The 25,660-nt window shown below is 45.6% G+C and overlaps 1 protein-coding gene across 2 annotated transcripts in view; it reads right to left on the bottom strand.

Annotated features, from left to right (window-relative positions):
* The window catches only part of LOC148517803 (transmembrane protease serine 9-like), a 267,334-nt gene that overhangs the window by 180,712 nt on the left and 60,962 nt on the right, over positions 1–25,660 (bottom strand). The gene's annotated exons all lie outside the window — the stretch shown is intronic.

The raw sequence follows: 25,660 nt of genomic DNA, 5'->3' as shown, positions 1-25,660 counted from the left end.
AAAAGTTAAATTCCTCTGTCATACAAGCACCTGCAATCCCAAAAACACTTGGGTCCAAATGTAATAGGGAGAGAGTTTTGAAAATGTGGGAGTTTAGCAGTAAAAATCTCACACTATTACATTGATCGAGTTGTATTTTCAAAACAGGAAACACCTGGATAAGAGTATAAATCTTGAGAATTTTTTGAGTCTGTAAAACATGCAAGTTTCCATGTTCTGTGACTGTATTACATTGGCTGAGTTTCCATGTTCTGTGACTTAATTACATTGGCTAAGTTTCCATGTTCTGTGACTTTATTACATTGGCTGAGTTTCCATGTTCTGTGACTTTATTACATTGGCCGAGTTTCCATGTTCTGTGACTTTATTACATTGGCTGAGTTTCCATGTTCTGGGCCTTTATTACATTGGCTGAGTTTCCATGTTCAGTGACTTTATTACATTGGCTGAGTTTCCATGTTCTGTGACTTTAATACATTGGCCGAGTTTCCATGTTCTGTGACTGTATTACATTGGCTGAGTTTCCATGTTCTGTGACTTTATTGCATTGGCTGAGTTTCCATATTCTGTGACTTTATGACATTGGCTGAGTTTCCATGTTCTGTGACTGTATTACATTGGCTGAGTTTCCATTTTCTGTGACTTTATTACATTAGCTCAGTTTCCATGTTCTGTGACTTTATTACATTGGCTGAGTTTCCATGTTCTGTGACTTTATTGCATTGGCTGAGTTTCCATATTCTGTGACTTTATGACATTGGCTGAGTTTCCATGTTCTGTGACTTTATTACATTAGCTCAGTTTCCATGTTCTGTGACTGTATTACATTGGCTGAGTTTCCATGTTCTGTGACTTTATTGCATTGGCTGAGTTTCCATATTCTGTGACTTTATTACATTGGCTGAGTTTCCATTTTCAGTGACTTTATTACATTAGCTCAGTTTCCATGTTCTGTGACTGTATTACATTGGCTGAGTTTCCATGTTCTGTGACTTTATTGCATTGGCTGAGTTTCCATATTCTGTGACTTTATTACATTGGCTGAGTTTCCGTGTTCTGTGACTTTATGACATTGGCTGAGTTTCCGTGTTCTGTGACTTTATTGCATTGGCTGAGTTTCCATATTCTGTGACTTTATGACATTGGCTGAGTATCCATGTTCTGTGACTGTATTACATTGGCTGAGTTTCCATTTTCAGTGACTTTATTACATTAGCTCAGTTTCCATGTTCTGTGACTGTATTTCATTGGCTGAGTTTCCATGTTCTGTGACTTTATTGCATTGGCTGAGTTTCCATATTCTGTGACTTTATTACATTGGCTGAGTTTCCGTGTACTGTGACTTTATTACATTGGCTGAGTTTCCGTGTTCTGTGACTATATGACATTGGCTGAGTTTCCATGTTCTGTGACTTTATTACATTGGCTGAGTTTCCATGTTCTGTGACTTTATTACATTTGCTGAGTTTCCATATTCTGTGACTTTATTACATTGGCTGAGTTTCCATATTCTGTGACTTTATTACATTGGCTGAGTTTCCGTGTTCTGTGACTTTATTACATTGGCTGAGTTTCCGTGTTCTGTGACTATATGACATTGGCTGAGTTTCCATGTTCTGTGACTTTATTACATTGGCTGAGTTTCCATGTTCTGTGACTTTATTACATTTGCTGAGTTTCCATATTCTGTGACTTTATTACATTGGCTGAGTTTCCATATTCTGTGACTTTATTACATTGGCTGAGTTTCCATGTTCTGTGACTTTATTACATTGGCTGAGTTTCCATGTTCTGTGACTGTATTACATTGGCTGAGTTTCCATTTTCTGTGACTTTATTACATTAGCTCAGTTTCCATGTTCTGTGACTTTATTACATTGGCTGAGTTTCCATGTTCTGTGACTTTATTGCATTGGCTGAGTTTCCATATTCTGTGACTTTATGACATTGGCTGAGTTTCCATGTTCTGTGACTGTATTACATTGGCTGAGTTTCCATTTTCAGTGACTTTATTACATTAGCTCAGTTTCCATGTTCTGTGACTGTATTACATTGGCTGAGTTTCCATGTTCTGTGACTTTATTGCATTGGCTGAGTTTCCATATTCTGTGACTTTATTACATTGGCTGAGTTTCCGTGTTCTGTGACTTTATTACATTGGCTGAGTTTCCGTGTTCTGTGACTTTATTGCATTGGCTGAGTTTCCATATTCTGTGACTTTATGACATTGGCTGAGTATCCATGTTCTGTGACTGTATTACATTGGCTGAGTTTCCATTTTCAGTGACTTTATTACATTAGCTCAGTTTCCATGTTCTGTGACTGTATTTCATTGGCTGAGTTTCCATGTTCTGTGACTTTATTGCATTGGCTGAGTTTCCATATTCTGTGACTTTATTACATTGGCTGAGTTTCCGTGTTCTGTGACTTTATTACATTGGCTGAGTTTCCGTGTTCTGTGACTATATGACATTGGCTGAGTTTCCATGTTCTGTGACTTTATTACATTGGCTGAGTTTCCATGTTCTGTGACTTTATTACATTTGCTGAGTTTCCATATTCTGTGACTTTATTACATTGGCTGAGTTTCCATATTCTGTGACTTTATTACATTGGCTGAGTTTCCATGTTCTGTGACTGTATTACATTAGCTGAGTTTCCGTGTTCTGTGACTGTATTACATTAGCTGAGTTTCCGTGTTCTGTGACTTTATTACATTGGCTGAGTTTCCGTGTTCTGTGACTTTATTACATTGGCTGAGTTTCCATGTTCTGTGACTGTATTACATTGGCTGAGTTTCCATGTTCTGTGACTTTATTGCATTGGCTGGGTTTCCATGTTCTGTGACCTTATTAAATTTTTTTCTCACATTTTCTAAACTCTCACCCTATTACATTTGGTCTTTTGCCCCTTCTTAGAGAACCCCCATAAGCTTATTTAGCTAGTTTTTGAACTAATCTTCCTACTTTTTCCATTTTTGCCCCAAATTTCAAAGGCTTTTTTTGGGGTGTTCTGGGATTTTTTTTGGGGGGGGAGGGGGTGAATTGTCCTTTGGGGGTGTACCAAGGATTCTTGGTGGATTCCCAAAATCTCCACCCCAAAATATAGATTTTGCACTGTTTTTCTCCTGCTATTCTGTGGAGAAAAAATATTGCCTATTACAGTGCATTGACTTTACGCATAGATGAAAACGGACTGAAATTGAATACAGAGACAAATTTTCAGGTGGAATTTTCGCCAAAAAATGGGTGAAAATGGCTTTTCAGTTCTAATTGAATATGGCCATAACTCAGAGAAGTGGGATATGTGGTAGGTAGAGGGCATGTTAAACTACAACCCAATAAAGGGAAGGCAGTAGCAACATGGCCTAAGCCAGCATGACAGTCCTAGCTAAGAACATTTCTTGGACTAGTGGGCTATTATCACAGGTTTATATTTGACTTTGGGCTCTATTTACTGCAATCCGCATTTGTAATGCGGATTGTAGTGTGATATTACCAACTGAATTCGCATTGCGAATTCAGGCAATATCACAGGGATTTACTACAAATCCCTTGCAGGGACAGAGCTTGCGAGAAAGCTCTGTCCCTGCGAATCCCCTCCGCACACTAGTCACTGTATTTTCGCAAACAATACTGTGACCAAGTGCACGAGCTGACCGGCCGCCGCTGCTACCCCCCCGGTGCTAAGCCCCTCCCCTGTCATTAATCCCCGCCCCCCGCAATTACGGACTCCCCCGCAACCCCCCCATGACCCCCCCTCCCTTAATAGCACTTACCTGCAGTCATCGGTGCTCCGGTGATGTCTTCCATGCCTCCGGTCAGCTGATATCATATACAGCACTGGGACTCGATTACTTGATGACAAGGCTGCAGTGCACCATGGGAGAACAGCTGACTGGAGGCTGGAGGGAAAACATCACCAGAGCCCCGACCACCGGTCCATGAAGTCAGGTAAGTGAATTTTAGTTTTTTACTTATTTATTTATTTATTTATTTTTTTTAGCAGAGATCAGTGTGTCATCTGTTTAGACCACACAGCTGATCACTGGGACCGGCTCCGGGCTCTGCTCTGCCTTTTAGAGCAGAGTAGGAGCCCAGTAACCGGGGGAAACCCTGGATAACGCCACCTCCAGGTGACGTTATTATCACAGGGCTTTCCCCGGTTTATTTTTACAATTTATTTTTAGTAACTTTGGTCGGCTCACATTTCCCATTACAGTTATGGGAAATGCGATCTGCTTACTAAAAATAAGTGATACTTAGGGGTTGGAGTAGAATTTTACGAATTCTTCTCCAATTGCCCGGTAATAACTATAGGTGATACTAAAAAATTAAAAGGGTGTGAATACACAAAACAGCCTTTTTCACTTTATTTTACTAAAAATAATGTTAATAAATAGAGCCCTTTGCCACTAGAGCAGCTTCACTGACTGACTGTTTAAAGAAGCAGGCACAAGACAAAATAATCTGGTGCCAGCTAGTGGAAGCTGCTTAATAGAAGCCTTATGTGCAGAACCTGTGTTGCATTCTCCTGATGACTAGCTACAGACCAGGTACAGTGGATTATCACAAACAAAGAGGTGATTGCTCGTGTGACCCGCTGATTTTTGGCTTTACAACCATTCAAATTCGAGGTGCAACACCACCCTAGGAAGCTCCACCTCAATGCAGACACCCTATCAAGAAAATGTATGAACCCTGATCCTACATTCAACCATGTGGTGAGGTTGAATATGAGGAATTTTGGAAGGGGGTAGAGAAGGGGTGTTGTTCTGGATGGTTAGTAAGAATTGGTGTAGGCGAGTCAGGGTGTTCCACCTAAAAAAATGGTGGCTTCACCAGGGTGGTCAAAGCTAAGTGAGAAGGAGTGTGGCGGAGACAGCATGACTGAGGTGTGTGTGAGTTTGCAGGGTTGTATCTGGAGAGAATCCTGGCCAGGTATTTCTTTTGGCCAGTGTTGAGAACCAACTGGTTGCAGACACCTGTCAGCTTGTTTAAAACTGTGTCAGGTAGAGTGAACAGTGCTCCTGATGGTAGACAAGCTACCCAGGTAATAGGCCAGGGGGTGGCTTCTCTGGGGTCCTGGACCTTAGGGTCTACTGAAGAACTTTTATTTGCTATATGTTAAGACTAGGTGAACTCTGTTTTGCTGTGAGACCTGATCAGTCCTGTTAATCCTACACTTGCCTGTGAAACTGCCTGTGGATGAAAATAAATGTATCTTGGGATTTACTCCAATACATATGATTCCTGTCACACTTACAGTACTAGTCGTGTAACATTTGTCAAACATGCTTTCCAAACCCATCATCAGCCTTTAGCCATGTGACTCTGACAGATGCCACTTGTGGAGGAGCAATAAATGATGATTCAAGACAAACTGTGATACTGATGGACTATTGGACCTCATTCAGACCCAGTCGCAAGCGCTGAGCGCTCGCAATCGGGTCGATGTTTAGGCCCTGCACAAGCGCAGGAGCCGCACTGCGCGTGTGCAAGCCCGGGGTGAGAGATACATTTTCTTGCTACGGAGCTCACTACAAAAAGGCCGTCTGTCGATGTTGATCGACAGCTCAGCCCATTTTTTAGGCGTGGCGGGGGGTGGTTTCACAAACTGAGGCATTCCTTAAGGAATGCCTTCCATTTTGTGGGCGACTGCACTGACATCAGCAGTGATGTCAGTGGGGAGCTTCCTGCTCGATCAGAGCAGGAAGCTTCCTGGGGCTTGCGGTTGCCGAGACCCAACCTTATTGTCTCGTCGCAAGCCCCGATGGTCGCGATGGTCTTGACCATCGCGACCATCAACCTGGTCGGTCGTTAAAGCTTAGCTAGCGACCAGGAGGCCGCACTTAAAAATACAAGCGGCCGCCCTCATTCAGAACGAGCTCTCGCTTCTTGCGAGCGCCTCTGAATGAGGGCCATTGTGTGTTAATTGTATAATACTGAAAATTGAATTGTATAATACATGACATGGAAATGCATACAATATAAAATTAGGTTTGTAATACACTGAAATGCTAAAGTCATGGGATAGATGCCTAGTAATGTGTAGGACCCTCTCTAATACTGACGAAGTTCAGAAACTCGACACCAATTCCAAAAGTAGACAGAAGACCACTGGAGAGATGTTGCCCCATTCTTTCCACAGTGCCCAGATATTTGTAGATGCAGGAACTTTGGTACAAATAGAGCTCTCCACCACATCCCACAAATGCTCTTTTGTTTTCACATTGGGCAAAAATTGTGGCCACACCATTCATCAGAACTCTCCAGAATGCTCTTCGAACCAATTCTGAACAAATTTGGACCTATGATACATTGCATTAACCTGCTGGAATATTCCATCATTGTGGGGGTACACAAAGGGCTGCAAATGGTCATCAAATGGTCATCAAGCAATGCAGCATTGTGATTACTGGTCAACTAATGCCACTTGAACACACCCCACATCTTAGTGGAACTACTACCAGCTTGCACAGTGCCTTGTTGACAACTGAGATCCATGGACTCATGGGGTCTGCGCCACACCTGAATGCTGCCATCAGCCCAAAACAACTGGAACCTTTACTCATTGGACTGTGCCACATGTTGCCACTTCTCCATGGTCCAATTAGTGACATCATGAGCCCAGGTGAGGCGCTGTGTCCGGTATTGTAATGTTAACAGGTTTATTCTGCTCCCATCTCCCATGGATGCTAAAGAACACTGCACTGACCTGCTGGATTTGTTTCTTGCACCTCCTGCATTGAATGTGGATGTGATTTGAGCCAGTGTTACTTGACTGTTGCCATGGCCAATTCTGGACAGATATCTCTGGTCACAAACATTAAGCATCCGTGATTGGCCACTGTGCTGTCCACGGTGGGTGGTAATGCCTTCAGTGAGGTATTCCTGGTACACAAGTTACTCTGTAGATCAAGGAATATTGAATATTTGCATAACTTAAGAAATGGACTGTCCCTCCCGTAAGGCACCCACTATAATACCCGTTTAGAACTCTGATAATTCACATTGCCTTACCATGAGCAGTGTTCAAACTGACTCTTGAGATGTGAGATTACAACCGATGCAGATCTGGGCATTTCCAAAACATCACAGTACGCTGATGCCACCTAACATTTACATTTACATGCTGCTATCCCATGACTTTTGACACTGCAGTGTAAAAGTGATGCCAAAGGCTGATGCACTACTGAAATAGCCTGATTCAGAGCCGGATGCTCTGACAAGAGCGCTCGTCTGAATCAGGGCCATCCTATCTAAATTTGTGACCACCCACAGCTTATGCGAGCGGCCAAAAAGATGGTCATGATGGTCAAGACCATCGCGACCATCGGGCTTTCGAAGAGACCCTTGCGGTAGGGTCTCGTTGGCCACAAGCCCGGAGTGCTTTTGGCTCTATCAGAGCCAAAAACACTCCCACTGACATCACTAGTGATGTCAGTGGGGCCAGACCCAGATGGTAGACGTTCCCATGGGAATGCCTCCGTCTGGGTAGCCACGCCCCCGGCACGCCCACCAAAGGGGGCGTGCTGTCATTCACCATCAACAGCACGCCCCCTTTGGTGGTGTCCCCGTCGCTATCTGGGTCTCGCGCATGCGCACGACGGAGCAGCCTCCATCGTGCGCATGCACACTTGGGCAACATCGACCCGCTTGCGAAGCGCTCAGCGCTCGCAAGCGGGTCTGAATCAGGCCCTAAGTTTCATGTGTTGGAAACTTACAGTAACCTGCTTTGAAAAAAGGGTTCCTTGTAAAAGGCAAAAATATGTTTGGTTTTTGGTAACATTTTATTGACATAAATTGTATAATGTCTTAAATTTAACAAATTCTATCAATTGTAATACTGTAGTTATTTGCTTGCTCCTTTTATTCTGGATAATGCAAGAAGCCAGCAATAACACTAATCCTGTAACCTAGTCTGTCAGATATAGTGCATATTTGACAAAATAAAACACGAAGATGGCACTGTCAGACAGAAACAGCGTCAAATGAGCCTTTTACTAGTTGTTTAAAATACAGTTTTGCGTATCCTAGATTAATTACATAAAAAGTAACATGCATATAAGAAAGTGAAATACTGTACAAATAAAAAAGCCCTATAAATGTCACTATATATAAGGTACAGGAGTATTAGTCTATGGGCCTGATTCAGAGCTGGACGCTATTTGCGGACGGTCGTTCTGAAAAAGGGGCCGGATATTTAAATTGAGCGCTCGCTCTTTGCGGTCTGCGGACACCTCTATGTCTGAGCGAGCGTCCGAAAAATGCGCTCGCTATTTTGTAAAGATGCCCCTTTGCCGTTCGCATCATACGTCATCTCCGCTGTTTATTTGATTAATCGGGATCATCGAAAGGCATCTGAACTGCTCGCAGTGCTTGTGGTAGGATTTACTTCCCTGCTATCACTGCAAGCAGTTCAGGCTAAAAGACAACCAAGTGACGTGGTCAATGACGCTGCTTTGCTAATTATGCACACCCATTAAACGCCATTTTGACCGTTTGGCACGCCTGCGTTCAGATCTCCACTCCCCTGTTTTCAAGCACCTTCCCCTGTTACCACCCACAAACGGTACATTCTGTCAATCAAATTAACAGCTCCTCGATGTTTTACGAGCGCACGATTTCCGACCGCAATGACTGGTTGGCGCATGCGCATTACGACCCATACACATGCGCACTTGTGCAAACATTACTTGGAGCGAACGAGCGGCCGCTTACGAGCAGCTCTGAATCAGGCCCTATGTGCATAATGCTTGTCAGAAATATCAGTTTATATATTATTAAATAACCATCAGAAATAATTGCAGTATATTCAAAACTTCAACCTTCCTCATTTGCGAGAATACAGTATAAGTTTTAAATATACTGCTATTTTTCTGCTGGTCATTTAATAATATGTATACTGCTATTGCTGATGAGCATTAGGAACAGAGACTGATACTCCTGTACCAACTACCTGGCAAACAAGAAGGGATAGGGGCACAGCTGTACTTGGGGCCCTGTAGCTTTTTTTGCACGGTCAGTGGCTGGTGCAATATAATATTTAGTTTATTGTGGTTCAGTGCTTGGGACATCATTTAATCATGCATGCCACATTGCTGAAAGACTGAGCATAGGAGTTGTGGGGGATTCAGGGAAATTGTGGGGGCAAAAGAGTTCCTGGAGTGCTGAGGGGACACTGTGGAGGCTGTAGAGACACTGTGCAGACTGAAAGGACACTGTGGTACTGGAAAAACATGGTAGGGTCTGGAGAGACATGGTGGGGGCTGTAGAGGCACTTTGTGTGGCTTGAGAGACACTGTGGGGGCTTGAGAGACACGGTGGGGCTGGAGAAGGATGTTGTGGGGGCTAATGAGATATTGTGGGCTGGAGAGACCATGTGAGGGCTGAAGAGATGGGGTTAAAGAGAGACACTGTGGGGGACTGCAAAGACGATGTGGGTCTGAGTAGACACTGTGTGGGGCTGGAGAGAAACTGGGCTGGAGAGACACTATGGGACTGGAGATACACTGGGGGAATGTTAGAGGGAGGTTGTGGTGGCTAAAGGGACATTGTGGGGCTGGCGAGACAATGTAGAGCTGGAGAGAGAATGTGGGGGTTGAAGACACACTGTGGGGGCTGGAGATTCTTAGGAAACACTTGGTTCTCAGCAAAAGGTGGCAGATTTCACACCTCCGATAGTCAAAAAATTCATAAGCAAAGGAGGTGAATGTGATGCTCTGCTTACCTGGGTGGGATTCAACTACCCAGTACTGATCACATACAGTACATACAACATTTTTAATATTTTAAATATCGGAGGTGTGAAATCTGCTACCTTTTGCTTAGAACCATTTCCTAAAAATATCCAACATTCAAGTATATTTGAGACCAATTGGAACTTACAATATGTATTCCTTTACGTGAAGGCAAAGAGATTAAACCCTGAAGAAGTCTCCAAGGAGACGAAACTTGTAGGGTAACTGTGTTTTTGATCCTAATTTGGTGACTACATCACTACAAACACATGCTTTAAACCTTAGGGTGAATCGTCCATGTTCAAAAGCGGAACTCTGTAAACCTAATCAGCACAGTCTAAAATTGTATTGGTACTATACAAAATGTTTTTTTATTGTAATAAATTGTTATGTTTTTATAAGGGTGTCAACAGCTTTTTGTGGACAAAAACTACTGTGTTTTTAAGAGAGATGTGCGCCGACCCCGTGTTTTGGTTTTGATTTTGGATCTGGATCTACCCTGGTTTTGGATCTGGATTAGTTTTGCCAAAACCTCACCTCCATGTTTTGTTTTCGTGTTTTGGTTTTGGATCTGGATTTTTTCTTAAAAAATCATAAACACAGCTAAAATCACATAAAATAGGCCTGTTTTTGTTCCTACAGTATAATTAACCTCAATAACATTTATTTCCAGTAATTTCCAATCAATTTTGACCACCTCACAATATTATTTGCTTCATCTAGTTAAGGCCGAAAGGTTGCATCCAGCTAGCTGGCTGACTAAGCTAAGTGACACAGTGGATGGCACTAACATGTGGCAGTTCTGTTTCTAATTTCCAACATGGATACAGTGTGTAATACAGTGTGGGTTGGATACACCAATAGTGCACTTACTGTGACAGCAGTGACGGTTAGAGCGGGGTAGCTATCTGTGTCCTCAGTACATTGAATGGCAGTGCTGCGGTGCTGACAGTGTCCTCAGTGAAGGGTACCGGAGATGTCGGCAGTGCGGGGGTGCCAGCGGTGTCTTTAGTGCAGGTTTGCTGGCTGTGTCGGCAGTGTGGGGGTGCCAGCGGTGTCTTAGTGCAGGTTTGCTGGCTGTGTCGGCAGTGCGGGGGTGCCAGCGGTGTCTTTAGTGCAGGTTTGCTGGCTGTGTCAGCAGTGCGGGGGTGCCAGCGGTGTCTTAGTGCAGGTTTTCTGGCTGTGTCAGCAGTGCGGGGGTGCCAGCAGTGTCTTGAGTGCAGGTTTGCTGGCTGTGTCAGTAGTGCGGGGGTGCCAGCGGTGTCTTAATGTAGGTTTGCTGGCTGTGTCGGCAGCGCGGAGGTGCTAGCTGTGTCTTAGTGCAGGCTTGCTGGCTGTGTTGGCAGTGCGGGGGTGCCAGCAGTGTCCTCGTTGCAGGTTTTTTGACTGTGTTGGTAGTGCAGAGGTGTTCTCAATGCAGGGTGCCGGCGGTGTTGGCAGAGCGGGGGTGCTAGCGGTGTCCTCAGTGCAGGTTTGCTGACTGTGTCGGCAGTGCAGGGGTGCTGGTGGTGTCCTCATTGTGGGAGTATCGGCAGTGGGGGGGTCACTGACGGTGTCCTCAGTACATTGGGCAACAGTGCAGGAGTATTGGCAGTGGTGGTGTCAGCAGTGGGGGATGCTGCCAGTGGGAGTGCCGGCGGTGTCGGCAGTGGGGGGTGCTGGTGGCGGGGAAGATGGGCGCCATCTTATTTTTCTTCTCTTGTGCTGTTTTCAATGGGCTTGACGTTGATTGGCTGAGAGCCGTGACAGTCGGCTCTCTCAGCCAATCAGCGTTAAGCCTGCTGAAAACAAAACCTTGCGACTCAACAGAGGGGTCGCGAGTTTTTCCTCGGGTCAGGGATCGCCCCGGATCCCTGAAATTCGGGTGGGTTCGGATCTAAGAGATCCGAACCCGCTCATCTCTAGTTTTTATATGTGAATGTTTTTATACTTTAATAGTAGTATTTTGCAGTGTTTATCCAGAACGGCCTTTTCTTAATTCTCCAGTATAATCTGTAAAGTTACTTAAGCACTCTCTCACAGACCTTTTTCTATCTCTATTATCCAGTCCCACTAACAGGAGACTCTGGGCAAAATTTACTAAGCGGCGGTTTCTATTCTATTCTAAACCCCGGCGGTTTGGTGGGGGGTTCTATTCTGTGCTAAACCCCAGGGGTTTGGTGGCGGTTTTGCAGTGGTTTCTAAATGACAGCCCTATTATATTTTATTCTAAAATGTGTTTTGACTGTGGTTTGGCGGCGTTTTTGCTAACTGCAGATTTACTAAGGCCAAAACCGCTGCAAAACTGCCATCAAAACACATTTTAGAAAATAAAAGAACAGGGCTGTCATTTAGAAACCACTGCAAAACCGCCACCAAACCCCTGGGGTTTAGAATAGAATAGAACTCGCCGTCAAACCACCACTTAGTAAATTTTGCCCTCTGTATGAGTAGCTGCTAGGTTTAGTTCTCTGCATAGGCACTGGATAAGGGTGGTTTGTATAAATATATAAATATATATATATATATATATATACATATATTAGGGGTGTGCACCGGACACTTTTCGTGTTTTGTGTTTTGGTTTTGGATCTGGATCTTTCTTCGTGTTTTGGATCTGGATTGGTTTTGCCAAAACCACCCTTCCGTGTTTTGGGTTCTGGGTTTTGTGTTTTGGATCTGGATTTTTTCTTAAAAAATAAAAAAAAAACGCTAAAATCACATAAATGGGCCTTTTTTTGTTCCTACGCTATTAATAACCCCAATAACATTAATTTCCACTCATTTCCACTCTATTCTGAACACCTCACACCTCACAATATTGTTTTTAGGCCAAAAGGTTGTACCGAGGAAGCTGGATGACTATGCTAAGCGACACAAGGGGGCGGCACAAACACGTGGCCCATCTAGGAGTGGCACTGCAGTGGCAGACAGGAAGCCAATCAGCGTTATGGTGCCCATTTGCATGTAGCACGAACCCGGGAGATCCGTGCTACATGCATCTGTGTGATTGGCACAGAGCAATGACAGGTCCGTGAGACCCGTCTGTGCTGCTGTGGTAAAAAAAAAAAAAAAAACCTGTGTAAAAAAAGAAAAAAATGGCGTGCACCCCCCCAAAAAAGAGCAACCAGCCCCGGGCATTAGTAACCCAGTGCTGGGTGTGCTTAAATACAGGGGACAAACGACGTAGGGGTCCCCTGTACTTAAGCACAACCAGCACCGGGCTAGTCAGAACCAGCGCTGGTTGCCAAAATACGGGGGACAAACGACGTAGGGGTCCCCTGTATTCTGCGCAACCAGCTCTGGGCTCTGATCCGGTCCTGGTTCTGGAAATATAGGGGACAAAAAATGAGTAGGGTTCCCCTGTATGTTCCAGAACCAGCACTGGACTTTTTCTAGCGGGGGGCTGATGCCACAGCCAGGGGAGCCCTTTCACCGGGCCCCCCAGCCGCAGCATCAACCCTGACCGCTAGTCAGCCCAGGCCGGGGATCCCTGGAGAGCTGGGGACCCCCCCAATAAAGGGGTCACCCTCTCCAGGGCACCCCAGGCCCAGGCTGATAGCCCGGGGCTATCCCCGCCACCCCTGGTGGCGGTGGGTGGCGGGTTGATTGTGTGGTGTGGTGTAAATAAAGAATATCAAACATTGTCTTTACAAGTAGAACTGCAAGTCCCAGCTAGCCTGCCCCGCATGCTGGTACTTGGAGAACCACAAGTACCAGCATGCAGGGCATTAAGGGCCCACTAGTACCTGTAGTTCACCTGTAAAAAAAATGTTTAAAAAAACACAGGACACACACACCGTGACAGTATAAGTTTATTAAACATACATACACACACACACACATGTACACATACTCACCTATGTAACCTGTAGCATCGGTCCACTTGTCCGGTAAAGTATCCATAGGGGACCTGTGAAAAAAACATACTCACCATCTCCTATGCGAGGTTCTGTCCTCTTCGTTCCAAAGTAGGCATCCCCAGACTTGGCAAAAAAAAAAAACGAAAACGCGATCCACGAACTTAGTACCGTTCTATAGAACGGTACTTCCCGAATGAGAGCTTAGCGGCGGGGTATCACCATGGAAACCCCGCTGCTAAGCGTTCATTGGCTGAGAGAGGTCATCTCCCGTCTCTCAGCCAATGAACGGCTCCCTCCATTGTAGTCAATGGTGGGAACCGCAGGGTAAACTTTAATAACCTTGCGGCTCCCACCATTGACTACAATGGAGGGAGCCGTTCATTGGCTGAGAGACGGGAGATGACCTCTCTCAGCCAATGAACGCTTAGCAGCGGGGTTTCCATGGTGATACCCCGCCGCTAAGCTCTCATTCGGGAAGTACCGTTCTATAGAACGGTACTAAGTTCGTGGATCGCGTTTTCGTTTTTTTTTTTTTGCCAAGTCCGGGGATGCCTACTTTGGAACGAAGAGGACAGAACCTCGCATAGGAGATGGTGAGTATGTTTTTTTTCACAGGTCCCCTATGGATACTTTACCGGACAAGTGGACCGATGCTACAGGGTTACATAGGTGAGTATGTGTACATGTGTGTGTGTGTATGTATGTTTAATAAACTTATACTGTCACGGTGTGTGTGTCCTGTGTTTTTTTTAAACATTTTTTTACAGGTGAACTACAGGTACTAGTGGGCCCTTAATGCCCTGCATGCTGGTACTTGTGGTTCTCCAAGTACCAGCATGCGGGGCAGGCTTGCTGGGACTTGCAGTTCTACTTGTAAAGACAATGTTTGATATTCTTTATTTACACCACACCACACAATCAACCCGCCACCCACCGCCACCAGGGGTGGCGGGGATAGCCCCGGGCTATCAGCCTGGGCCTGGGGTGCCCTGGAGAGGGTGACCCCTTTATTGGGGGGGTCCCCAGCTCTCCAGGGATCCCCGGCCTGGGCTGACTAGCGGTCAGGGCTGATGCTGCGGCTGGGGGGCCCGGTGAAAGGGCTCCCCTGGCTGTGGCATCAGCCCCCCGCTAGAAAAAGTCCAGTGCTGGTTCTGGAACATACAGGGGAACCCTACTCATTTTTTTCCCCTGTATTTCCAGAACCAGGACCGGATCAGAGCCCAGAGCTGGTTGCGCAGAATACGGGGGACCCCTACATCGTTTGTCCCCCGTATTTTGGCAACCAGCTCTGGTTCTGACTAGCCCGGTGCTGGTTGTGTTTAAGTACAGGGGACCCCTACGTCGTTTGTCCCCTGTATTTAAGCACACCCAGCACTGGGTCACTAATGCCCGGGGCTGGTTGCTCTTTTTTTGGGGGGGGGCACGCCATTTTTTTCTCTTTTTACACAGGTTTTTTTTTTTTTATTTACCACAGCAGCACAGACGGGTCTCACGGACCCGTTAGTGCTCTGTGTCAATCACACAGATGCATGTAGCACGGATCTCACGAGTCCGTGCTACATGCAAATGAGCACCATAATGCTGATTGGCTGAGAGCCGTGACAGACGGCTCTGTCAGCCAATCAGCACTTTGCCCATTAAAGGCAAAGGCATTTTTTTTTAAATGGCCGCTCGAGGCAAAACCTCGAGATCCGACAGCAGATCTCGAGGTTTTGCCTCGGGAGAGGGATCCGGGGCAGACAGGGAGATCCGAGCTTGGGCTCGGATCGCCCCGGATCCCCGAAGTTCGGGTGGGTTCGGTTCTCAGGGAACCGAACCCGCTCATCCCTAACATATATATATATTTATTAGGGGTGAGCGGGTTCGGATTTACTCGGATCTTTAAACAGCATTTTATTGGCTATCGCCTATCATGTGTTTTGGATAGCCAATATAATAAATCCGAATTTGCTGTAAAGTGGCGATAAGAACCAAGTACATCCAAGTAAAACTGAGCCTGCACATCCCTAATACATATATATATATATATATATATATATTAGGGATGAGTGGGTTCGGATTTCTGAAATCCGAGCCCCCCCGATCCGACCCCGATCCAAAACACGAAGAAAGATCCAGATCCAAAACACAAAACACGAAAAGTGGCCGGTGAACACCCCTAGTATATGTGTATATATATATATATATATATATATATATTAGGGGTGTGCACCGGCCACTTTTTGTGTTTTGGTTTTGGATCTGGATCTTTCTTCGTGTTTTGGATCTGGATTGGTTTTGCCAAAACCACCCTTCCGTGTTTTGGGTTCTGGGTTTTGTGTTTTGGATCTGTATTTTTTTTTTAAAAAGCATAAAAACAGCTAAAATCACAGAATTTGTTGGTTTCTCTGCTCCTATGCTATTATTAACCTCAATAACCTTAATTTCCACTCATTTCCAGTCTATTCTGAACACCTCACACCTCACAATAGTGTTTTCATGTCCAAAAGGTTGCACCGAGGTAGCTGGATGACTATGCTAAGCGACACGAGTGGGCGGCACAAACACGTGACCCATCTAGGAGTGACACTGCAGTGGCAGACAGGATGGCAGTTAGAAAAACTAGGCCCCAAACTGTACATAATGCAAAGAAAAAAAAGAAGTGCAAGATGGAATTGTCCTTGGGCCCTCCCACCCACCCTTATGTTGTATAAACAGGACATGCACACTTTAACAAATCAATCATTTCAGCGCCAGGGTCTGCCACACAACTGTGGCTGAAATGATTGGTTCGTTTGGGCCCCCACAAAACAAGCTGGCAATTAATGTGTCCCTGCACAAACTGGCTCTACGGAGGCAAGATGTCATCCTCATCCTCCTCATCCACCGATTCCTCACCCTCTTCAGTGTGTACATCCTCATCCTCACAAAGTATTAACTCGTCCCCACTTGTATCCACCACCACAGGTCCCTCTGTACCTTCTGGAGGCTGGTCTCCCTGGAAGAGCTGATAATTCATTTTGATGAACATCATCTTCTCCACATTCTGTGGAAGCAACCTCCTACGCCTTTCGCTGACAAGGTTCCCGGCTGCACTAAACACTCTTTCGGAGTACACACTGGAGGGGGGGCAACTCAGGTAAAATAGAGCCAGCTTGTACAGGGGCCTCCAAATTGCCTCTTTTTCCTGCCAGTACAGGTATGGACTGTCTGACATGCCTACTTGGATGCTGTCACTGATGTAATCCTCCACCATTCTGTCAATGGTGACAGTATCATATGCAGTGACAGTAGACATGTCAGAAATTGTTGCCAGGTCCTTCAGTCCGGACCAGATGTCCAAACTTGGTCCTGCCTGCCCTGCATCACCGCCAGCGGGTTGCTTAGGATACCTAAGTTTTTTCCTGGCAGCCCCAGTTGCGGGAGAAAATGAAGAAGGAGCCGTTGACGTGTCACGTTCCGCTTCAGCTGACAGTGTGTTCACCAGCAGGTCTTTGCACCTCTGCAGGCTTGTGTCGGCCGGAAAGAGAGACACCACATAGGCTTTAAACCTAGGATCAAGCACGGTGGCCAAAATGTAGTGGTCTGATTTCAACAGATTGACCACCCTGGAATCCTGGCAAAGCGAATGAAGGGCTTCATCCACAAGTCCCACATGCCGAGCGGAATCGCTCCGTCTTAGCTCCTCCTTCACTTTCTCCAGCTGCTTCTGCAAAAGCCTGATGAGGGGAATGACCTGACTCAAGCTGGCAGTGTCTGAACTGACTTCACGTGTGGCAAGTTCGAAGGGCTGGAGAACCTTGCACAACACGGAAATCATTCTCCACTGCGCTTGAGTCAGGTGCATACCCCCTCCTTTGCCTATGTCATAGGTGGATGTATAGGCTTGTATGGCCTTTTGCTGCTCCTCCATCCTCTGAAGCATATAGAGGGTTGAGTTCCACCGCGTCACAACCTCTTGCTTCAGGTGATGGCGGGGCAGGTTCAAGAGTGTTTGCTGGCGCTCCAGTCTTCGGCACGCAGTCGCTGAATGGCGAAAGTGGCCAGAAATTTTTCGGGCCACCCAAAGCGTCTCCTGCACGCCCCTGTCGCTTTTCAGAAAATTCTGCACCACCAAGTTTATTGTGTGAGCAAAACATGGGACGTGCTGGAATTTGCCCAGATGTAATGCCCGCACAATATTGGTGGCGTTGTCAGATATCACAAATCCCCAGGAGAGTCTAAGTGGGGTAAGCCACTGGGCGATGATTTCCCTCAGTTTCTCTAAGAGGTTGTCGGCGGTGTGCCTCTTACTGAAACCGGTGATACACAGCGTAGCCTGCCTTGTAACGAGCTGGCGTTTCTGAGATGCTGCTACTGGTGACGCTGCTGCTGTTGCTGCGTAAGGTGATACATCTACCCAGTGGGCTGTCACAGTCATATAGTCCTTAGTCTGCCCTGTTCCACTTGTCCACATGTCCGTGGTTAAGTGGACATTGTGTACAACGGCATTTTTCAGGACACTGAGGACACTTTTTCTGACGTTTCTGTACAGTCTCGGTATCGCCTGCCTAGTGAAGTGGAATCTAGATGAGATTTGGAACCGGGGACACACTACCTCCATCAATTGTCTAAATCCCACTGCACTAATGGCGGATACCGGACGCACGTCTAACACCAACATAGCAGTCAAGGCCTCAGTTATACGTTTTGCTTCAGGATGACTGCTGTCGTACTTCATCCTCCTCGCTAAGGACTGTTGGAGGGTCAATTGTTTAGTAAAAGTAGTGGTGTTCCTACTTCCTCTCTGGGATGATGAACGACTCCCAGTAGCAGCAACAGCAGCAGCGGCAGCAGTAGGCGTAGCAATGCAGGATCCTCCAGAGGAATCCCGGATAGGAGAGTCAGTCATGCCAGTGACATGGCCTGCAGGACTACTTCCGATCCTGACTAAGGAGGAAACTGACGAGGAGGGAGTTGACGGTGTGGTTTGCAGGTGCTTGGATACAACAGGACAACGGGATTTAGGTGTCCCTGGACTGCTTACGGTCTTAGCCAAAGTTTCTGAACTTGACAGTAACTTTTTATGAACGCGCTGCAGGTGCCGTATAAGGGAGGATGTTCCTAGGTGGTTGACGTCCCTACCCCTACTTATTTCACCTTTACATATGGTACATATGGCAAGACAGTTGTTGTCCGGATTTGGATAGAAATATTGCCAGACCAAAGAGGTGGAATGTTTGGTCTTCTGCCCAGGCATGACCGTGATGGGCTTTTTCATCCCACGGACAACAACTGTCTCCCCCCGGAGCCTGATTTAAACAAACCACATCACCATCAGAATCCTCCTCGCCAACTTCCTCCTCAGCGCCAGCTACACCAGTATCCTCATCCTGTTGTACTTCAACAGTGACATCTTCAATTTGCATATCAGCAAGTGGACTGTGGGTGCTCCTTTCAGCACTTGCAGGGGGCGTGCAAATGGTGGAAAGAGCCACCTCTTCCCGTCCAGTGCTGGGAAGGTCAGGCATCGCAACCACCACCACACTTGGACTCACCTTGGGGATTTGTGATATCTTCTTAGAAAGCACAGTTCTTCGCTGTGCTTTTGCCAGCTTAACTCTTTTGATTTTTTTAGTGGGAGGAGGGCTTCCATCGTCATGTGAAGCTGAACCACTAGTCATGAACATACTAGGGATCGACCTTAGCCGTTCCTTGCCACTCCGTGTCGTAAATGGCATATTGGCAAGTTTACGTTTCTCTTCAGCTGATTTAAATGTCTTTTTCAAGGTCATTTTCCTGAACTTTGCCATTTGGGATTGTATGTGCCCTCTACTATGACATTGGGCATCGGCCTTGGCAGACGACGTTGATGGCATGTTATCGTCTATGTCATGACTAGTGGCAGCAGCTTCAGCACTAGGAGGAAGTGGTTCTTGATCTTTCTCTATTTTATTTTTATCGGAGAAAGTTTGGTCCTCCATTTATGTTATATCGATTTGATATATACGTGCGGCTAAACACAGAAAATAATTGGACTGGAGTGTACTTTGGGGGTTACAGCACCCTTTAACGGTCAAGCCAGCCGGCCCTTTACTTATGACACAGGCGCACTCTTGGCACTACTTTGTTGATGCACGTGCGGCTACTGCGCACACAATTCACAAACACAGAAAATAATTTTTTTTTTGGTTTGGACTGGAGTGTACTATGGGGGTTACAGCACCCTTAACGGTCAAGCCAGCCGGCCCTTTACTTATGACACAGGCGCACGCTTGGCACTACTTTGTTGATGCACGTGCGGCTACTGCGCACACAATTCACAAACACAGAAAATAATTTTATTTTTGGTTTGGACTGGAGTGTACTTTCGGGGGTTACAGCACCCTTAACGGTCAAGCCAGCCGGCCCTTTACTTATGACACAGGTGCACGCTTGGCACTACTTTGTTGATGCACGTGCGGCTTCTGCGCACACAATTCACAAACACAGAAAATAATTTTTTTTTGGTTTGGACTGGAGTGTACTTTCGGGGGTTACAGCACCCTTAACGGTCAAGCCAGCCGGCCCTTTACTTATGACACAGGCGCACGCTTGGCACTACTTTGTTGATGCACGTGCGGCTACTGCGCACACAATTCACAAACACTGAAAATAATTTTATTTTTGGTTTGGACTGGAGTGTACTTTCGGGGGTTACAGCACCCTTAACGGTCAAGCCAGCCGGCCCTTTACTTATGACACAGGTGCACGCTTGGCACTACTTTGTTGATGCACGTGCGGCTTCTGCGCACACAATTCACAAACACAGAAAATAATTTTTTTTTGGTTTGGACTGGAGTGTACTTTCGGGGGTTACAGCACCCTTAACGGTCAAGCCAGCCGGCCCTTTACTTATGACACAGGCGCACGCTTGGCACTACTTTGTTGATGCACGTGCGGCTACTGCGCACACAATTCACAAACACAGAAAATATATTATTTTTTTAGCACTTGGGGGGAGCACCCCTGATGGACAGAGCACCCCCTGGACAACACTACAGCACTCCTTTAGGACTGGGACACTGCACAGGACTTTGGAGTGGACACAGCCCCTATGGAGAACTGACTGCACAACACAGTCCAGCCAGCCCCTATGGACTTTGAAGTAGTGGACACAGCCCCTATTAACAACAGCAGCACAGCACAACACAGCCAGCCCCTATGGACTTTGAAGTAGTGGACAACAGCAGCACTACACTACACTACACTACACAGCCCTAACTCCCACCCTCCCTCTTCACTGTCCACAGCCGAGTGAGAAAATGGCGCCGACGCGGGTACCTTATATAGGATCCAAAACCCGCGAGACTCGGAAGGCGGGATGATGACGTTTTGCCTCGATTTCAGATCCGAGTCAGGCGGGAAAAGTCGAGCCTGACTCGGATCAGACTCGGATCGGGGGGGCTCGGGGGGGTTCGGATTTCAGAAATCCGAACCCGCTCACCCCTAATATATATATATATATATATATATATATATTAGGGGTGTTCACCGACCACTTTTCGTGTTTTGTGTATTGGTTTTGGAACTGGATCTTTCTTCGTGTTTTGGATCTGGATTGGTTTTACCAAAACCACCCTTCCGTGTTTTGGGTAGAGATGTGTGCCGAACCCCGTGTTTGGGAATTGGTTTTGCTTTTGGATCTGGATCTCCCCTGGTTTTGGATCTGAATCTGGTTTTGGATTTTTTCATCCGTGTTTTGTTTTCGTGCTTTGGTTTTGGTTCTGGATTTTTTGCAAAAAATCATAAAAACAGCTAAAACCACATAATTTGGGCCTGATTTTGTTCCTACAGTATTATTAACCTTAACAATGATTTTCAGGCATTTCTAGGCATGTTTAACCACCTCAAAGCTCACAATATTGATTTCACTATTTTTCACCAATACAGGCCAAAGGCTGCAGCGAGCTGGCTGGCTAAAGTAAGCAACAGAGCAGCGGCACAAACGCATGGCAGTTTAAAAAAATATCAGACATCCATGAAACATTGCCACACAGCAGTGGCAGACAGGATGGCAATTTAATAAACTATAATAATGTCAGCTGGCAATGCCCCAAATTGTGCCAAATGTTAAGGAAAGAGGTGCAAGATGGAATTGTCCCTCCCACCCAGTCTTATGTGGGATATTAAAAAGGACATGCACAGTTTAACAAACCAATCACTTTAGCCACTAGGAGTGACACTTTCGTGGCTGAACTCCTTGGTTTGTTTGGGCCCCACAAAACATTTTTTGAAAGGACTACCTTCAATTATTAAGGAGGAGGTTGATTATGAGGGTGGTGGTGGTGGAGATTGCATGTTATGGTCCAAACTGCTGGTAGCTGATACTGGACTGCTTGTTATTAATTTATAAATTATAATTTTGTTAAACAAATTGCATGAACTCACTGCAAATGATGTAGCAGGGAGGAGGTGCCTAGATGGTTAACGTCCCTTCCTCTGCTTACTTTGGCTTTACAAATGGAACAGATGCCTTCACAACTGTTGTCAGAATTTAGATTAAAATAATTCCACACCCAAGACGTTGCTTTTCTGGCTTTCTTTTTATCATTAGCAAGAACTGCTGCCACTGGTGGCTGATTTACGCAAACCACATCCTTATCATCAACATCCACATTAGCGTCAGATAGGACACAAATTTCCCCCTCATCCTCCTTTTGCACTTCCTCCACAATATCAGCCTCATTTTTTATTATTTCACCATCTATTACTAGCACAGCCATCATGGCATCAGTGATCCGCTGTGAAACTGGGTGACAGCTGTTATACTTACTTCCTCTATCAAAGGACTGTTTAATAATCAATTGTTTTTTTAAATTACTTCCGATCACGAATGAGGATGTAGATGATGATGCAGGTGTTGGTGTTGGAGATCGAAGGCGCTTGAATCTCACAGAGAGGGAGCAGGTAGGTGACACTGGGCTTGTTACGTTTTGAGTTTTGGAACTTGGCAACGTACACTTTGATATTTGATGAATGCGCTCGAAGTGATGTATCAAGGAGGAGGTTCCTAGGTGGTTTAGGTCCCTCCCTCTACTCACTCTTGCATGGCAACTGGCACATATGGCTTGACAACTGTTGTCCGGATCGGGATGGAAATAATTCCACACGTGAGAAGTAGATTATTTTGTCTTTTGTCCCGGCATGACAACAATGGGCTTTGGCTTTTTCAATCATGGGCAACAGCTGTTGCCTTACTTACACAAAGGACCTCCTCGGCATCAACATCCTCATCACCAACACCAACATCTTCATCATCCTTAGCGCCTTCATCCACCAAAATATCCTCCTCCATGTGCAATTCCACAGAAGCATCCTCAATGACTACGTGTGCAAGATGTTGCCTACCCTTCCCCACATTTATAGAAGGCACACAAATGTTGGAACTTGGAGGATCCTCCAGTACACTAGTATTTAGGTCGGGCTCACACATGGCAACCGCGGACACACTTGCACTCTCCTTGGGGATTTGTGATTTCGATTTCTCAGGGCACACAGTTGGATTTTCCGGAGCTGTCTTAACAACTTTAACATTTTTAATTGGACCACCACCACTACTACTACAAGCAGAAGGGCTATCAGAATCAGCAGTCTTCTTCATAAAGTAAGAAGGCCAAGGCCTTATCCTTTCCTGCCACTTCGTGTAGAGAATGGCATATTGCCAATTTTTTGTGTATCTAAAGTCAAATATCCTTTCAATTTGTTTTCTTAATTTCAGTAAAACCTGCTTTACCATATCGATGGCGTGACTTAAGCCCTGGGGCATGGGCCTTCCTAGAGGTCGAGGAAGTTGACGGCCATGCACTGTTGCCGGCAGCTACAACATGTGGTTCTTGGCCTTGCTCTCCTGTCATGTGACTGCGCTCCATATTTTTTCTTCAGTCTAGAAGCAGTGTCACAATCACCAATAGTGTAGCCAAGGTGCGGTTACAAAATTAATACACTTGCAGTCGTGCGCACACACAAAAATATTAGAAAAAATGACAAATGATGATTTATATTTTTTGTTAGCTCCAGAAGAACTTGGCCCCAGAGTAACGATTGATCATGACTGGAGTCTGTCAGCACAAGGTTGCAACTTGCGTTGCTGGCTGGATCTTGTCCACTAGTACCGAAAACCCATCAACACAAACAAGACAAAAATATGATACTTTAATTGTATTTTTTTTAAGAACGATTGGAGTCTGTCAGCACAAGGTTGCAACTTGCATTACTTTCTGGATCTTGTCCACTACTACGGTTAAGCCGAAAACCCACTCACACAAACAAGAAAAAAATATGACACTTTAATTGTATTTTTTTGATTGAACACGACTGTAGTCGCTGTATCTTGTGCACTAATGTGGTTAAGCCTAACACCCACGCACACACAGCACAAAAAAAAATATTAAGACAGTGACACTTGTTTTGTTTTTTTAAGAACAAGTCGGGCTGCACAAGTTTGCAACGTGCGTTGCTGGCTGGCTCTTGTGCGCTACTGTGGTTAAGCCTAACACGCACACACACAGAAAAATATAAAAAGACACTTTGTTTTTTTTATTTTTGTTTTTGGAGTCCAGAACTTGGGCCCAGAGATGGACACAGCACAAGCCCAGGACACAGCAGACAGCCCAGATGGATCACCAGACAGCACAGTGACAGCACCGTGACCAGAGTCCAGAATGGATCAGCACACACAGCACAGTGATAGTGACAGTGACAGCACCGTGACCAGAGACCAGAATGGATCAGCAGTCACCAGCCCAGGACACAGCAGATAGCACCAGCACCTTTCCCAGCCCTACACTACCCACCCTCCCTGTTCACTTTACACAGCCGGAGTGGAATTGGCGTCTGTCACGTGGTCCCTTATATACTACATTGATCATAGAGACGAAAGCTTGCGAACAGCGAGATTTTCTAGTTTTGGGTTCTGTATTTTTTTGGAAAAAACATAAAAACAGCTAAAATTACAGATTTTGTATTTTTTTTTGTACCTGCGCTATTATTTACCTCAATAACAATCATTTGCACTCATTTTCAGTCTATTCTGAACACCTCACACCTCACAATATTGTTTTTAGGCAAAAAGGTTGCACCGAGGTAGCTGGATGACTATGCTAAGCGACACAAGTGGGCGGCACAAACACGTGGCCCATCTAGGATTGGCACTGCAGTGGCAGACAGGATGGCAGTTTAAAAAACTAGCCCCAAAGAGTACATACTTGGCGCTGCTACTTTGTTGATGCACGTGCGGTTAATGCACACACGAACACAGAAAAAATATATTTTTATTTTGCACTTGGGGGGAGCACCCCTGATGGACAGAGCACCCCTGGACAACACTACAGCACCCCTTTAGGACTGCAGTGACACAGGAGCCACTGAAGTACCCCCCTCTTCTGTCTGCACACAGCTCCTATGGAAAACACAGCCTTTATGGGACAACAGCACTGACCAACACAGCCCAGCCAGCTCCTATGGACAATACAGCCTTTATAGGGACAACAGCACTGCACAACACAGCCCAGCCAGCCCCTATGGACTTTGGACACAGCCACTATGGACAACAGCAGCACCAGCACAGCAACCCTCACTCTCCCTCTTCACTGTCCACAGCCAGAGTGAAAAATGGCGCAGACGCGGGGACCTTTTATGGAATCCAAAACCTGCGAGAATCCGACAGCGGGATGATGACGTTTTGACTCGATTTCAGTTCAGAGACAGGGGGGAAAACCAGAGCCTGACTTGGTTCCCGACTCAGATTGGGGGGGCTCGGGGGGGTTTGGATTTCTAAAAGCTGAACCCGCTCATGCCTAATATATATATATATATATATATATATATATATAATTATATATATATATATTTTTTATTTTTTTTTTCCTTTATTGTACAGTAACGGCACCATTGTATCTTATTATACAGTACATATGCTTAATTTGTAAACTATACTTGTTAATTGTATAAATAGTACTGCTAAACTTCTCGGGCAGTTATTGTATGATGTTCATCTGGGAGAACTCTCACAATCAGCCATGGGTATAGTAATCCTCATTATATATGTGGAGTAATGGAACAATTATGGGAGTTGTGC

This window comes from Taudactylus pleione, unplaced genomic scaffold (assembly GCF_031769625.1).
Source record: "Taudactylus pleione unplaced genomic scaffold, aTauple2 ptg000209l, whole genome shotgun sequence".
NCBI lineage: Eukaryota > Metazoa > Chordata > Amphibia > Anura > Myobatrachidae > Taudactylus > Taudactylus pleione.
This window is presented reverse-complemented; position numbering and strand designations above follow the sequence as displayed.